Source organism: Canis aureus, chromosome 17 (genome assembly GCF_053574225.1).
Source record: "Canis aureus isolate CA01 chromosome 17, VMU_Caureus_v.1.0, whole genome shotgun sequence".
Lineage (NCBI taxonomy): Eukaryota > Metazoa > Chordata > Mammalia > Carnivora > Canidae > Canis > Canis aureus.
This window is the reverse complement of record NC_135627.1, coordinates 10,454,451-10,471,530: the sequence shown is the minus strand read 5'-3', so window position 1 is coordinate 10,471,530 and position 17,080 is coordinate 10,454,451. Positions and strand designations below refer to the sequence as shown.

Below are 17,080 nucleotides of genomic sequence, written 5' to 3'. Positions count from 1 at the left end.
AAAAAAGGTCAAGCAGCTATTTGCTTTTTTCCAAAATGAACCCACATTATTTATTTCACTTCTATAATTCCTAAAATGTGCTTGTTGCCAAGCATTCCATTTAAATGAATAAAAAGGGAGGGAGGGAGAAAAAGCCTGTTATTGGTCAAATTTTAGACCACTATGGAAAAGCCTTACTGAATCGAGACTAAGGTAATTGGCCTTAAATGTCAAAATGAGCTTGAATGTAATTAGAAGCAAAGCAGACATCAGAACGTTATGCCTACTCCGGCAGCAAATTACTTTAAGTAGAGCCTACACTTAAATATAATTTCAAGAGTAAAAGGAAGGATGGCAAAAACTCATTTGCAAAAGCCTGTGAATATTTTTCTAGTCTTAAAAGTGTCTGTAGGTGTATCCAAACATCTCTCTTCTTTCAAATGGCCATGCCTGAGTTCACTTTTACACATAATACCATAAATGACAAAGGAGACAAAATCACAGATTTGTAGTCTCCTGGGATTTCTTTCAGGATAAGATCAAAATGACATAAGGAGAGACACTGAACCATGACTAGCATTTACATGGTGCTTTACAGCTCCTGAAGCAGTTAATTGTCCATTATGCAGAGTAACTTGTACAATAACCCTGTGAATTATTATTACTGTACATATTGTAGCCCCCACTGAAGAGCAGAGCCTTACTGATTGACCTAGGCCTGCAGGGAGCAAATGGTGGTGGTAGCTCTCTAGGCTGGGATCTGTTGCTTTTAAATTCCTGCTGTCCTTTTGAACACTGCAGGTCCAAGACATCTTAAGCTCTAATAATTGATTTCCTTTCATAACTGAAATTACTAAACCAAACAATGTAATATTTAAAGCTTTTACCTTATTTGTCTAACATAGTACTGGGTACATGTCTAAAACTCCATATTATGCTCGATTGATGAATGAAACATAGGATCTTCTATTCCTTGCTAAAAATAGCTCCACTCATTAACATTTTTCCATATGGAAAGGACATAATGTTTTCCTTTTCATGAGAATCTAAAATCATAGAATTTTAATTTGTTTTAATAATAAAAATATATTAATCATTTATTATTTAAATGTTAAAGTTCCTATATTAGGAGCATTTATCTTAAGGAAAAAAATATTAAGATGAACTGAGTGAACTTAAATTTTTTCCCTAACAATCTTTCTTGCAGAGTATGATATTTTTAGTTGAAAGGTATACTTCCCACCGATTATGTTAAAATAATTTTGAAATGCAACCATCTAGCTGACAGAACAAACAGCTGTGAAAATGAGACCTGGAGGTTTATGCAAATAGGAAACTTCTGAATTAATTTTCTTCATAGAACAGACTGTCAAGTTTCTGGGAGTATTTATGCCCTATTTCTTAATTAGTGATTTTGCTAATGTCAGTCATATTAAATTTTCATGATATAAATGATGCGTTTCATTGGCAAATATGTGCTACAAAATTGCAGATGAAAGCTGACATTTTACTTTTGGTGCAAAAAAGATTTAGGAATGTATACAAAAGAAACAGGGCTCCTGAAAGGGCTGATGTGTGTCCTGTTGTTAACATTCATTTGGGGAATATAAATAATAGTGAAAGGGAAAATAAGGGAAGGGAGAAGAAATGTGTGGGAAATATCAGAAAGGGAGACAGAACGCAAAGACTGCTAACTCTGGGAAACGAACTAGGGGTGGTGGAAGGGGAGGAGGGCGGGGGGTGGGAGTGAATGGGTGACGGGCACTGGGTGTTATTCTTTATGTTAGTAAATTGAACACCAATAAAAAAATAAATAAAAAAAAAAAAAAAAGAAAACTTCTGTAAAGAAAATACCACGGAGCCTACACAGGAAGTTTCAGTGTTTTCTAGCTGTTGGTTTGTATACTAATGCTCAAGAACAAGGTTTTTCTATTTGGCTTTGAATAGAAATCAACTATGGTAAGAAAAAGCTTCTAGTTTTGCATTTAAAAAAAAAAAAAAAAAAACCCAAACCCTATACTTTAGAAGGACTTTGCCATTGTTTGGCTCTCTTTGACTGGGCTTCGATTTCCCATTTTTCTTCACTAAATTCACAAATAATGGGCTTTACTGCAAATTATATTGTCTCTTCTTCTCTATCACAAACACAGATTTCAAAGCCTTGCTTTTTTCCAGATAGTATTGTTTAGTACTCTGATACCTTCTAAATAGATTTGATAGTTGTTCATAAGTAAATGTTTAATTGAAATGATCTGACTTTAATAAAGCTTATTTTACAAGTCATGAACTAAAATTAGTCTTATTATATGACTAAAATTAGTCTTATTCAACTTTTATGGCTCTGGTAAGAATAGATATATAAAGGGGTACATTATCTTTTTTTCTGGGCATTTATGTGTATTTGAAATAAAACTGAATTCAGCTATAAACATAATTTTTATTATGCTTTTTTGCTTAATGTTTTATCATCATCATTAGCATCACGTATGGTTTATCTCATAAGTTAGTCTGTAAAAATGTAGTTTTGATAACTGTATGACATGCCACCATATTTAAAACTTTAGATATTGCATGGTGATTGGACATTAAAGTTGTCTCAAATTTTTCACAATGGTAAATCATGTTACAAAGAGCATTTTTTTGGAGATCAATCTTTGTATGCATCTTTGGTTATTTTCTTGAAGTAGATTTCTAGAAATGCAATCACTAGATCAAAGAGAAAAAATGCTTTTTGGTGTCTTCATATATAATGAAAAACGGATTCCCAGAAGAGTTACACAAATGTTCACTGCCATGTGCAATATGTAAGAGGACTTTCTGCCAGCAGTGCACATCACCATTAGCCAAAAAAGAAAAAAAAAAAAAAACAGATCTTGTCCATTCAACACTTTCTTCCTGACATGCATTATAAATTAACGTTGTATCGTCATGTTTTCCTTTGTTCTTAAAAATTATTTATGGACATTATTTTTGACTTGCTTGAAAAGTTAAATTTGTTCTTCTTTTAGGCCTAGAAAGTTCTTGACCATCCAAGGTGAAAGATGATATTTTCTCTTTGTTTTTTACACTTTCACACTTCAAATACCCTTGCTCTAATTCATCTGGAAGGTATTTTGATACATAGTACCAGGAGATTCTTGTATTCCCAATATTGCTTGTTTGATAATAATTAGTCTTGTAAGCATTCATTGGGATACATTCTTTGCCAAAGGTCTTTTTAGTGCATGTTTGCCTATTCATTTGTATGTTAACCCTAAATAACACTCTTTATTATTGTAGCCTGATAAATTTTCTTGTTGGCTCTCACCAATTTTTGATGATGCTCCTCACTGCTTTTTCTTTATTTTATAACATCTATAATGTGGGGAAAATACTTCCTTAATAGGGTGTTTGGGGCATTATATTAGATACATGTGGATACCTATGTGTGTACATGTGTATGTCTTGCTCTCTCTCTTTTTTTTAAAGATTTTATTTATTTATTCATGAGAGACACAGAGAGAGAGAGGCGCAGAGACATAGGCAGAGGTAGAAGCAGGCTCCATGTAGGGAGCCTGATGCGGGACTGATCCCGGGATTCTGGGATCACACCCTGAGCCAAAGGCAGACACTCAACTGCTGAGCTACCCAGATGTCCCTCTTGCTCTCTCTTTATGAAAACTTATTGTCAGAAGGCCTCAAATGTAAAAAGTCACATAGACAATTATTACTATTGATAATATTGATAATTTTTTATCACTATTATTATTATCACTATTGATAATAGTGACTATTTTAAAATTATTATTATTACTATTATTATTACTATTGATAATAATGACTCCAGGGGAAATGTCTTTCTTAACTTAATCAGGAATAATAATGTTTCTCTACAAAGTAGTTTGTTTTTACTTCATAATCATTTTTTGTCTACCTAAGTCTATATTTGCTAGAAAAACAGGAGTCCCACTTGTACGTGAACTCCAGCAAACATGAACGTCCTTGTGGTGCACATCTGTGTTTGGGTTTCGTTTCTGCGTTCACTGTAACTTTGTTTTTATTTTCCTTTTAGATTAATTCTCTTAAATTTGGCTTAAATTTATTTGACCTGGCTATAATCCTTAATGGATACATCATGTTCTTTTTGGAATACGGCAAAATACAATAAACATTTCTTTGCATGTCTTGTTGAAATGGCAGCAATTTTAAGACTACTTTAATAATTTTTATATAGTTGAATAATGCAGAAATATATCTTTTCTTATATTCCAATACAGTGTCCCCCTTTTTTAGTTTGCCATGTCTTTTTATAAGCCCCATTGGTTTTACTATCTCTTTTCACTCAGCCTGAAAAATGTGGCTTATCCAGAGAAAGCATATGTGGTATTGTCTACACTTTTTTGGTCATTTATATTAATATGCGTACTTTTCATCAAATTTCTAGTTTTTCTTACAGAAATGTATCCAGTACATCTCATTGGTTTGAAGTGTGATTTTTGTCCTTTGCCCACTGCTTTCTTCCTGGGGTTCTGAATTGAATTAAATGCATATGGAAAACTAAAATAACAACAAGAAAATGGAAGCAATATGACAGACCTAAGCCTGAACTAGCTACCAGGATTCTTTCTATATCTAGTCCGTGTCTGGCCTATATTATTTTTCCCATTATATATTGCATAATACAAGATAACAAGATGTAAGCTATTTACTTTCATTTGTCTAATACAGCTGCCCTCATCTCTTCAGTCCTCAGTCTGTACACACATGTACTCGGCTCACTCACATGCATATGTAAACTTTATCCCATCATGTTTCCTGAAAATTCAGGGTTTTAAAAATTGATTTATAAAGATGTTCAATAAGGCTGGAGAGAGTCATCTGCAAGGGTAGACACCTCACTCAGGGCTCATTAACATGCTGGGTGTTATACCCAAAGGGTGGGCAGTGAGGAAGAGTGGATCTAGGTATCACATTAAGTGGTCCTGGATTTAATCTCATATGGAATAGTTAATTATAAGTGATTTCAGATGCTGGCAATAATTTGGCAGTTCGTCGTATCTCTCTGATATGTGTGTATCTGTGTATTACATATATATACTTATTTGTGTTTTTGTGTAGAGGACTAAGAAGAATATTTAAAATCACAATTGGGGCTACTATCAAGATCAGGAGAAATAGCTGACATTCCAGATACATAGAAACAAACACAAAGTTAGTCAAAGAAGGTAGAGGAATATGTCTTAAATGAAAGATCAGGACAAAATCACAGCAAAAGAGATAAATGAACAGAGATAAGCAATATGCCTAATAAAGAATTCAAAGTAATGATCATAAAGATATTCACTGGACTTGAGAAAAGATGGAAGATTTCACAGAGACCTTCAAAAAAGAAAGATAGAAAATATAAAAAAATGAACCAGTTAGAGATGAAGACTCAATAACAGAAATAAAAAATATACTAGAGAGAATCACTAGCAGATTAGAGGATGTAGAAGAACAGATCAGTAATCTGGAAGACAGGGTAATGGAAAGTAACCAAGCTGAAGAGCAAAAAGAAAAAATAATAATAAAAAAATGAGAATAGACTTAGGGAACTCAGTGATATCATCATGCATAATAATATTTACATTATTGGGATTTTGGAAGAAGAGAAAGAGAAGGGGGCAGAAATCTTATTTGGAAAAAATAATTACTGAAATTTCCCCTAATTTGGGGAAGGAAACAGATATCTACATCCAGGAAGTACAGAGAGTTTCTAACAAGATTAATGCAAGAAGACACACAAGACACATAATAATTAAAATAGCAAAAAGTAGTGATAAAGAGAGAATTTTAAAAGCAGTAAGAGAAACCTCATAAGGCTATCAACTGATTTTTCAGCAGAAACTTTGCAATCAAGAAGAGACATGATATATTCAAAGCATTGAAAGGATGAAATTTGCAACAAGTAATCTCTACCCAGTAAAGTTATAATTCAGAATAGGAGAGATAAAGAGTTTCTCTTTGTTTAGGCAAACAAAAGTTAAAGAATTTCATCACCACTAACCCAGCCTCACAAGAAACATTAAAGGAAGTTCTTTGAGTGAAAGAAAAGGCTATAATTAGAAGCAAGAATATTATGAAAGGAAAAAAAAAAACCCTCACAGGTAAATGCTAACATATATAAATGTAGCTGATTAATCACGAATAAAACCACTATGGAGGTGAAAACACAAAAGCAGTAAAATAAATTATACTTATGAAAATCAATCAAGGAATTCACAAAATAAAAGGGGCCCATTTTTAAACTTTCTGTGCAATAAAGAAAACTGAGTACTTAGTGTTCATTTTCTAAAGCACCCTTGTACATCGGGCTATCTGATTACTGCTAGGTATTTAGTGTGTCATGATAAGAAGTTTGGTTTTCATGACATTTAAGAACACCCTGACTATACTACTTGTTGACTGCCTATTACATTACAGCTTATTCTTTAAAATATGTACTATTAGTCTTAGTCTATTTTTACTTATGGGGAATTGTAAGTAGTCATGAGAGGACAGTTGAAATGTCTAATTGTAAACTGTGTTTTTTTGTAGGCAAGGCTCAACAAAGTATTTGATAATAAAATCACCTTTTCATCAGAAAATATCCTTATAGAAGTTCATCCTGAGGCAAATGTTCCTCATTAATGGCTCTCATTTATTTTCGAAGTTGGTGGAATGCAGTCAATTGATTATTAAAATAATATTAATGTAACATGGCAATGAATAGTTGGAAAACTGCAAATGAGAAGATTGTTAGAAAAACAAAACATGATGAGGTACAAAAAAGGTACTCTCCAAGAAGTGCTCATCTAGGATTCAGGGTTGGAATATGAGGATGCGTTATTCAAGGAATAATTCTGATAACTGCGGTTCAGTGGGCCAATGATGTCAACACACAACAGGAAAGACAGTCCTCTCTGTGTGATTCATGCTGCATTAAAATTGCCCTTTATTTATTTTTTTTAAATCATCTTTTAAAACAAAGTGCACTGAATATTAATTTATCACTATGCCACTGATGAATCACTCACAAAAAGAAATTCAACTAGGAGAGAAAATAGCAATAAAACCCAAACAAAAAACAAATGAAAAATCTTCCAACCAACCCCTCTGATGTTACAGTGGAAAGAGAATAAAGTTAATTTTACAGTTTTGATGGTGAGATGGTTACATTAAGCTATATCACTAAATTACTTTAAATTGTAAAGCAGAGTGCTAGATTCTATGACAGATCCAGATCCAGACAAGGATGGATTTGGCCTAAAGCCTTAGATGGAACCAACTTTACGAGATTGTAGGAGACTTGACACACTAACACCCACACAGAAAAAATAAAAAATTACCTCCCTTCCTCCCCTGATGGCACTGCAAATTCCTCAATTATAAATTTTTTATCTTTGGTCAATAAAAATGAATGTTGTTCATTGAAAATAACTACTCAGAGAAGTAACATTTTTTCCAGTGTAGCCCTCCTTAAAATAGCTCTTCTTTTATCCTCAGTAAGAAAATAAGAGAGTGAAATCTTCAACAGCTCCCCTGTGTCACAATCCCAACCTCTGAAAACACTTTACTGTCTGGCTCCAAACCAACACCGTGGTTCCTTTCTCATCCATCCTTCCAGGCCCTGTGATTCTCCCCATCTCTGATTTACTCATTCTGTCTTCCTGATAAAGGATACCTCATCTAATGCCATTACCCAAATTCTTATCTGTTGAAACCATATGCAGCCCTAAAGACCACTCTTCATAAAGCTTTGCAAACCTCCATCCTTGAAGCAAACTCTTCCTTTTATTAAAATGAGGTGATATTTGTAAGCTCAGTGATTATCACACAGTAGGGTCTCAGAATTTTAAAATTCTCCATAACATCTTTGATATCATATTTCACCTTCTGGCTTATCTGAGTTCTTTCTTATGTGTCTACTGTGGGATAAGTGGACTTCTTCCTTCCACTCTTGACTATGTTACAAGTTAAAGAGGGCAGTTAGTATGTTTGTTTATGTGTGTATGCCTCATGGTTCCATCACACAGAGGATGTGGGCTGAATTATAAACAACAAAACACATACAATTTACCTAGGATTCATTGTGAATGGATCCATCTGATAGTTTGTGGAAAATGGATTTCAATGGTATAGCAGATTAGAGGAGCATCAACAGGAAGTTACAAGAATCAAGAGGAGATAATATCTGTATGCAAACAAATATGAGGTTGCAGATGGTAAAAGCTGATGTTGGGATGGCCTAGCCTCAGGCTGCACCTCTAGGAAAAAAAGAAATCTATCCATCTCAAAGACAGTCAATGTAATGACTTTTTTTATTCTCAAAAATATATTAGTGAACCTCAGTGTTTGATCATATATAAGAAAAAACTGATTTTAAAAAACCGTCCAAATTTTGGTTAAAATTCAACAAATGCATTTGGTTAAAATGCATCCTTTAAGGGCCTAGTTAAGATCTCAAAGAAATAATGGAAACCCTAGGATCAAAAGCTAATAAGCAATTTGGGTCAAAAAAAGGCAATCTTAGGGGGAATCCATGGTCTCTACTAGATTTCAGTTTTTCATATACTGTCAGGCACAAGGGGCAAAGTCACAGACCCTTGAAAGCTGGAGGCTGCTAACTGAGATACTTGAGTAAGGGTGGATATTCACTGGGCTTCATCAGAGATTGACCAAAAGAATTTCCATGGCAAAAGGAGATCAAAAAGTTTTTATGTCTTGATCAGGACACACACATATGGAATTCTATTCTGACATACTCAGCACAGGAGAACCATGGGGAATGGATAGACTAGTCAATAAATGATACTGTGACAATGGGTTATCCAAAGGAAATAAAATAAGATTGTTCCCTATCTCATAGCAACCACAAAAATCAATTTAGGTTAAATGAAGAGCTAAATGTTGAAAGCAAAACACAGCCTGACAAAACCAAATGTTGCTGAGTTGTGAAGCAGAGAACATTCTCATGTACTGCTGATAGCAGATACATTGAAGAAATTACACTGGAATGCAAGATTATCAATACCTGCTAAAGTTGAGTTATCTTTATTCTAAGACTCAGTGATTCTATGATTAGCTACATATCCCCCCAAAACATCCACTTGTGCAGAATTTCACATGTGTACAGCTTAATTTGTAATGTTCAGAGGAGCACTATTTGGAGTTACAAAATATTATGAGCAGCCATCCAAAACCTGCATGCATTAGTTTTTATATTTCTGTGTTACAAATTATCACAAATTCAGCACATTAAAACAATAGTCATTTATTATTTGCAGTTTCTGTAGGTTGAGATGGGGGCACAATATAACTGGGTTCTCTGATCAGAATCTCAGAAGTCAAAATCAAGGTATAGGCTGGGGTGTGGTCTCATTTGGAATTTCTTCAACCCCCATTCAGATTGTTCTCAAAATTCAATTCCTATGGTTGTAGGACTGAGGATCCTGCATTCTTGAAGCACACAGCCCCTAAAGGCTCAAGTCCTAGTCACATGGCCTTTTAACATGAAAGCTTACATCATCAAAGCCAACAAGAGACTCTTGCATCAATGCCTCTTCCAAGAGCCCCGTCCCTCTGAGTGGGTCAGGCACATCAAGATAATGGACTTTTTGATGGACTCCAAATTAACTGATTAGTAGCCTATTCACAGAAGTGAAATTCCTTTTTTTTTAAAGATTTTATTTATTCATGAGAGACACAGAGAGAGAAGCAGAGAAAGGCAAGGGAGAGGTAGGCTTCCTGAGTGGAGTCTGATTTGGTACTTGATCCCAGGACCCCAGGATCATGATCTGAGCCAAAGGCAGACGCTCAACCACTAAGCCACCCAGGTACCCCAAAGAAGTGAAATTCCACCATATCCATAAGTCCTACTGAAACCCACAGGGAGGGATCCCTGGGTGGCGCAGAGGTTTAGCGCCTGCCTTTGGCCCAGGGCACGATCCTGGAGACCCGGGATCGAATCCCACGTCGGGCTCCCGGTGCATGGAGCCTGCTTCTCCCTCTGCCTGTGTCTCTGCCTCTCTCTCTCTCTCTGTGTGACTATCATAAATAAATAAAAATTAAAAAAAAAACTTTGAAACCCACAGGGAGTACACCTACCACATAGAAGAATGGGGAAACTAATTGTGAAGGGATTATATTAATAGTGCATTATAAATATAATGCAATATATAGTTGCATATTAAACTACAAGGGAAAGAAAAACATGCAGTATAAGTACTCGTTGGTAAAAGTCACAAACATAGTGTTGAAGAAAAAAAAGCAATTAGCAGAAGAAACATTACAGGATGACACCATATAAGGCAGGTTTAAATTATGCAAAAAGATGTGATTTTCAGTTGATGCCGCTATATGCACTAAAAACATAAAGGAAGGCACTAAGAATATTAACATCAAATGCAGAAAAGTGTTTCTCCATGGACAAAGGAAGGGAGGATGAAGAAGGGACACTCAAGGACTTCAGATCACTACTAGCATGCTTATCAAGTTGTGTGTGTCCACAGAAAAATACATTTCATTATTATTTACATACCTTTGCATTTCTGAAATATTCTATGAAAAATTAAAAATACATGAAAAGAATAAAACAAAAATTAATAAAGATTGAGCTAATAACTATAACTCATAACTAACTTTTGAAGATAAAATATACCTTGAATTTATTTGAAATATAATCAGACTATCTGGCAAAAAATAAAAAAAATTAAGGAGCAAGTTGTTTCTTTCAGTTTCTCAGTAATTCTTTCAGTACAACTAAAGGCACGATTAGCCATTTTGGCGGTGAGAGGAGACAGGAAAATTAATTTGTAATTAAGTGTTTTATAGCATTTACTGCTTATATTGTATAACTGTTTTGGGCATGATTTTATAAGTGAAAATTCAACAGAGCAAGTAATTAGCATTTAGAGAATGCAAATTAAGAAAACATATGAAATACATAATATATTAAAATTCAAGTACCTGTTCTTACAAAGGGTAATGTATTGCTTATGAATTAAAAACTTCCCATTTGTAGAACTGGGGAACAAAAGAGGCCTGTACATTACTACTTTAGTGGGAGATTTAAAGGAATAAAGATTTTGAGCTGGTGAAAGATGTAGAGTGGATGTTTACTGCACATGTTGTAGTAACTTAGAGGCAAGTTATCTGTACAATAAGTGGAGGGATCAACTAAACAAAGCCTTAGTGAAACTGCATGCATAAGCTTTTGCCAGCCAACTACGAGAAACATGCAATTTGCTTTTGTTTTGTTAAAGAAAGATTGGTGGCTCTTGCTTATGTCAACTAGTCCTTATGACCTGTACAAGCTGTAAAAGTTCATCTAATTATCCTCCTTGTAACACAAGCTATTAGTCCCCACAAAACAAAAACTGGGGGATATCTTGCCTCACTGTGGGGCTTGATCTTCCTTGGGATTTGTCTTAGCAGGGAAGTGTCTGTTTGGTCCAAATTCTGAGAGGAAGTTCTTGGTTGAGATAACAAAGCTGTTTTGTTAAATTCTATCAATATATCTTCCTTTGCTCCCCCCGCCCAATAACAAATTTCAAGCTTCTCTTCCCCAACTCACAGGACTGTATGCTGAGGTTCCACTCATTGTTTCTGCCCTGACTACTTCCTGATGCTTTGGATCCCATGGCATTGGCATCCTGGTTAATGCTTTGAGAGAGGAGAGCACAAAGCTGATACCCTCAAGTTCTCGTGGTCTTGTGGAGGCAAAAGAAGCTTGCATAAATGTTGATGGCGGGTGGTGTAACAGGAAGTGACCTCTGCCACAAAAGAGGGAGAGCAGGAATCCACTCTGTTCCAGGCCCTTTGCTGGCTGCTCTGCAGGTACTATGTGGACAAAGAGCTGGGGCCCAGATGCCTCTGTTAGGAGAGATTAAACACCAGCCCTCCTCCTAACACACGTCTATTTACACACTCTGTTTGCACCAGATGTATAAAAGCTTTGGAGATGAAAGATGCGAGAGAGAAATTTTGTCCAAACTCTGGGTCTGACCATTGTAGTGATTTTGTGCTTGTTTCTCCAACAGCCGTTCCTTCCCACATGATTAAGCTAAGCCAATCCTGTTGACTCTGGCCATCTGGTCAATGATTCCTTTAGAAATGACCAAGTTACCTGATCCTGTCAGTGAGTGATGACAGCAAATTTGCTGGGGCAAGTGGAAAATGGTACTGGGAAAGGTGTCCTTGCTCCTAAGAAGGAGACCTGGGTGGAGATGACCCTCTTTTTCCTCAAGATTTTCTCAAAAATTCTGGAAATGTTGCATCTGTTTTGCTAACACTGTTAGCATCTGTTTTGTGTTGAAGACAACACACCAAGAAAGCAACTGTGGTAGTTTGCTTGGACTGCCTTTGACAAAGCACCAAAACTGCGTGGCTTAACACAAGGGAATTTATCATGTCACAGCTCAGGAGGGTGAGGTCAGAGTGTTGGCAAGACCATGCTCCCTCTGAAGGATTCTCATAGCCTCTTCTAGCTTCAGGCAATTGCCAGCAATCATGGGAGGTCCTTGGTTTGCAGATGCCACTCCAATCACAGGCTGTCTTCTCCATGTGTGTCTTCACATCATCCCCCCTCCATGTCTATCTGTGTCTAGTACCAAATTTCCTCTCTTCATAGACAATCAGTCATGTTGGATCAGGGACCACCCTAATGACCTCATTCTAACTTTATCACCTCTATTTCCAAATAAGGTCACATTTGGGGTACTTCGACATATCTTTGGGGGGCACATAATTTAACCCACAACTGAGAGAATTTTGGTGAAAGATTCAGAGTCGTGGCTTTCTGTCTCATCTACCTAATCTACCTAATCTCAAATTTTGTGAGAAATTTCCTAATTGTTCAAGTCAGTTGAACTCAAGATTTCTGCTACTTCCTGTCAAAGCTCTCTGACAGAATTATAAAGACATTTCAGATGGGCTAAGGGTTAGGGCGATGGTGGGTAGGATGGTTCCTGGAGGAGGGGAAGAGCAGTGTAAGAACAAATCTGGGATGCTGACCTTGATGCAGTGTGGAAGGATCAGGGAACTCTGCTTTGGTCTCCAGCTGTTATTCATTCCTCAATGAAAGCCTATTCACTAGCAAATGCTGTGCTAAGTGAGGGGGGATTTACTGAGCAAGATAGGTGCCCTCTCTGCCTTTGAAAGATGTGGTGGGGGAAATCCTGAAATAGGAGGTCAAAGAGATAACTGGAGATGGAGAAAAAAAAAGATACAGAAAACCATATTAATGTTTGTTATCTTGAGGGAGAGGAGGACCTTGAAACATCTTAAACAGGAGGGTGCCATGAGACAGTTTAATTTCTGCTGCAAATGGAGAATGGTTGAAGAGCAGCTACCTGAGGCAGGAAGGCTCAGTAAAGAACTTGTGGAATAATGCAAGTGAAAGATCCTTTAGGACCTCATCACCTTCAAGTATTTCAGAAAGTAGCTGGGAACTTTCACTGTGGCTGGAGCTCTGTCAGAGGGCCGAGCAGTGGGCAGGCACTTAATGTGCCCACGCTGCTATCTCCTCTTCCCCTCTGCACTCCTCTTACGGAATGTGGGTTGGGAAACCATCTCCATGTGTCCATGTCAGGTCCTCTTAGAGGATTTCACAGTGGGTTGTTGGGCCCAGGATGCAATCAAGTCCAAACAGTGTTCGGTTTCATACCCGTCCTATTTCTCTAGGAGCCTATGCCACCTGCATGGCTGAGTCAGGATCTGGTTCAAGAAAGAGTGACAGAAAAATTCTCCCCTGGGCAGAGACTGAGGCTGTTTTGCCAAGTGAGGCTGGCCCTACCTCTGCTGGACTCCTTTCTTCATGGTGGGTGCTCTCCCAGCATCTCTCAAGTGTGCACACAGTTTACTCTCCTGCATCCCATAGCTCTAAGTAGTGTAAAATAAGGTCACATGATGCGTCCCAAAGTAAAATGGGAACTTGAAAAATCAGCACTCGTTTCTATCATCTTTACTTGAGTCTGGGCCATCTTGGAGGCTGGCTCCCACCACTGATGTGTTGTGTACTCTAGCCAATACCATAGTTAACAAACCCACTTCAATATCCAACCACTGGGTAACGAGGGAGATGTCCTATAAAAAGCGAAGGGGGTAAGCCCCTCAGATGATTGCTCTAACATAAATCTAGGATCAACTGTCAGGTGTTTTTAACCATCTTCTCTGATGATTTCCTATCAGGCAAGTAGCACGAAGAATGGTGCTTTATGTGACTGGGAATGATAATGACTACTTATTTGTAGCTGCAATGCTTTTAACATTTCTTGCAAAATTTGATTATTTTTCAGGGATTTAACTCATAATTACGTTCATGTGCAAAGAAAAATCTACTCCTAGTCATTTCATACATTTAGGCTGTCAACCCTGTCAGCTGTAGAATCACTGATTAGGGGGCCCCATAGTCGCTGGGCTGCTTTCATTAAGATGGTCAAAGTAATCAGGCAGAAAGGCACAATTGAGTAATTGGAGACCTGAAAACATAATGCTACTTGATTACTATTATGGCTGGAAAATAGAGCAAATCCCAAGGGCCTAAGTTGGATGGCTTTGAAGCAGCCTGGTCTTTCACTTGGAATCTAATATACTGACTTCAAAAGTATTACATAGATTATAACATTTTAAAAATGCTTTAGAAGCTCAGAGTTGGGTCAGTTTAGTATATTATTCAACACACACACAATGCTATGAGGAAAATACTATTTTACCTAGATTTTTGATGTGACAAAATAAAAGCTTAAAGACTAATTTGGCCAGTGTCATACAGCTACGTAGTGAGGGAGCAGTGATAAGAAATCAGATCTGTAAGACCAAATGTGCAGATTATCTGCAATACCTTCTTATACATGTCACAGCCCTTATTCACAACTTTGATATTAAAAAGTTCTTGAAAATACCTAAAATTAATTTCTTTCTTTCTTTCTTTCTTTCTTTCTTTCTTTCTTTCTTTCTTTCTTTCTTTCTTTCTTTCTTTCGCTCAGTTAGTGGCTGAAATCCAATCTGACCTAAGACTTCTTTATTGTCCTTACTTATCTTTCTTTGTCCAAAGGTTGATGTTTTGCTAAAGAAACATTAATGGGTTAATTACAGGGTGCTGGCTCAAACAATGCAGATCAACAAGGGGGTGATATCACCCTTATAACATCTGGAATATTATGAACTCCAAAAGCCATCTGGCTCAAAGAGGTTCTGGTAAGAGATATAAAATCAGTGACATGAGATTATCAGAGATGGTAAAAGATGAAGGTAAGATTAGAAATTAAGAGAAGACTGTGGACATAAAGAAGGGGACTGAGGGTGCTTTTCTTTTTAGGATCCCCTGTTGCTAGAACAAGGGCTGACCCTTAGTGGGCTTTCAATACTGTGTGAATTAACCTGGCTTCAGAGATAGATTGTGACAATGACAGTCTTGTGGCATTCTGAAAGTGGCGCTCTTCAATTTTCATTTCCCCTGTGAAGGGGCAGACTAGAGACTTAGTGACATCACTGTCCTCTCTGCTTTTATCCCCTCATCCTTGCAGGAAGAGCTGAGCCTCCTGTTGAAGACTCTGGCTCCAGGCCCACAGCATCCCATGTGGCCTGACCACTGGCACTGGTGAGGCTTTGCCTGGAGGGCTCACCGGGGAGGCTGCCATTTCCACACCTGACTTGATGCACAGTCAATGCAGGGTCCTCTCTGGAGGAAGCTGCAGGCAGAAACTCAGCACCCTCCATTCCAGGACACCAAATTCCTGGCCCAGGTGTTTTTACTCCAAGGGTGCATCACCTGGGAGCCTCAACTAAGGCACTTTTCTCTATTTTTCTCACCACATCTATGACCCACTTGACACTCACCCAGTGCTGTTTAGTGGGGAACACGGAATGCTGGGAGCTTGTGCTTATTTCTGCCTGCTGCTTGCACTGTGGCAGTAAGTGAACAAAGACTCCTTATTACTTTCAGTTTGGCTTGCTGTTCTACATCACCACCTGAACAAAGGACAGGTCAATATCTATCTATGGCCAGTCTTTATGCCTGGGCTCTGGACAGCCCGTTTGGGAACCTTTTGCTCCTGTCCTCTGTGTCTGATAACATCTTCAACCATGCCCTCTACTCACTCTCTCTCAACAGCATTTAAACCCAATCACACTTTCACCCAACTTAAAACATTCTTGGTTTTATGTCCTCCTCTCACATTGACCTTTCTTTCTTCTTTAGGTTCTGGAACAAGAATAGCTCACCTCAAACCTTTAGCATATGCTGGTCCCAAACCTGGTCCACCATGTTCCCCTACTTAGCTATGTACAAGTTCTTTAGTAACTGCCTGTTTCAAGAAGTTTTCTTGGATTTTTCCATTCCTGGTTATAGACCTTACCTCTGGGTTCCCAGAGCACCTTGTACTTGCCTTTATCTTGAAGACTAGAAACAGGTGTAAGATCACCAAAACTGCCTGGCTCTTTATATGCACTCAAAAAATGCTTGGTGATATGTAACAAACTTAGCACAAGATTTAAAAAAATAACCAGGCTTCATTAGTCTACCAGTATAGACATTTTTTTTTGCTCTCAAAGCTTATTTTTTAAAAATGTATTATATCCTACTATTACCCTAAAATTATCCTCCCCATATAATAGGCCTTACTATTTCAGCTTATGGTAAAAAATATATTTTCCATCTTGGTCATTATGTTTTTTCATGTTTCTAAATCCACACAGAGTTAAGTTTCAGAATCTTTGATTAGGGCTATGTTTTCTACATGAGTTCTGCTTATGAATTGATTGATTTTTAACTTCCTTTTTAGCCTAAGTGAATTCTAATGATAATGCAGAGGCATGAACTAGATAATCTTCTAAAGGCATTTCAAATCTGAAGAGTTTATGAATTTTATTACATGGAAAATCAAAAACCCCTTCTAGATTATGCTTGACATAAAATATATGAACTATATAAAACAGATTTTAAAATGATAACTCTCACAGACACAAAAAAATGATTTAAAAATTCTGCTATATTTTCATCTATAGGTGCTAAGAGCCCTAGCTTTCATCTTGTCTGGTTTCAGCATCTCATTCTATTAGACTATTTCCAGAATTTTAGAATTGATGTATAATCAGACAATGC

The 17,080-nt window shown here is 37.0% G+C and overlaps 1 protein-coding gene across 6 annotated transcripts in view; it reads right to left on the bottom strand.

The window, feature by feature from the left end:
- Window positions 1-17,080, bottom strand: part of NALCN (sodium leak channel, non-selective) — a 318,959-nt gene that overhangs the window by 137,830 nt on the left and 164,049 nt on the right. The window lies entirely within an intron of this gene.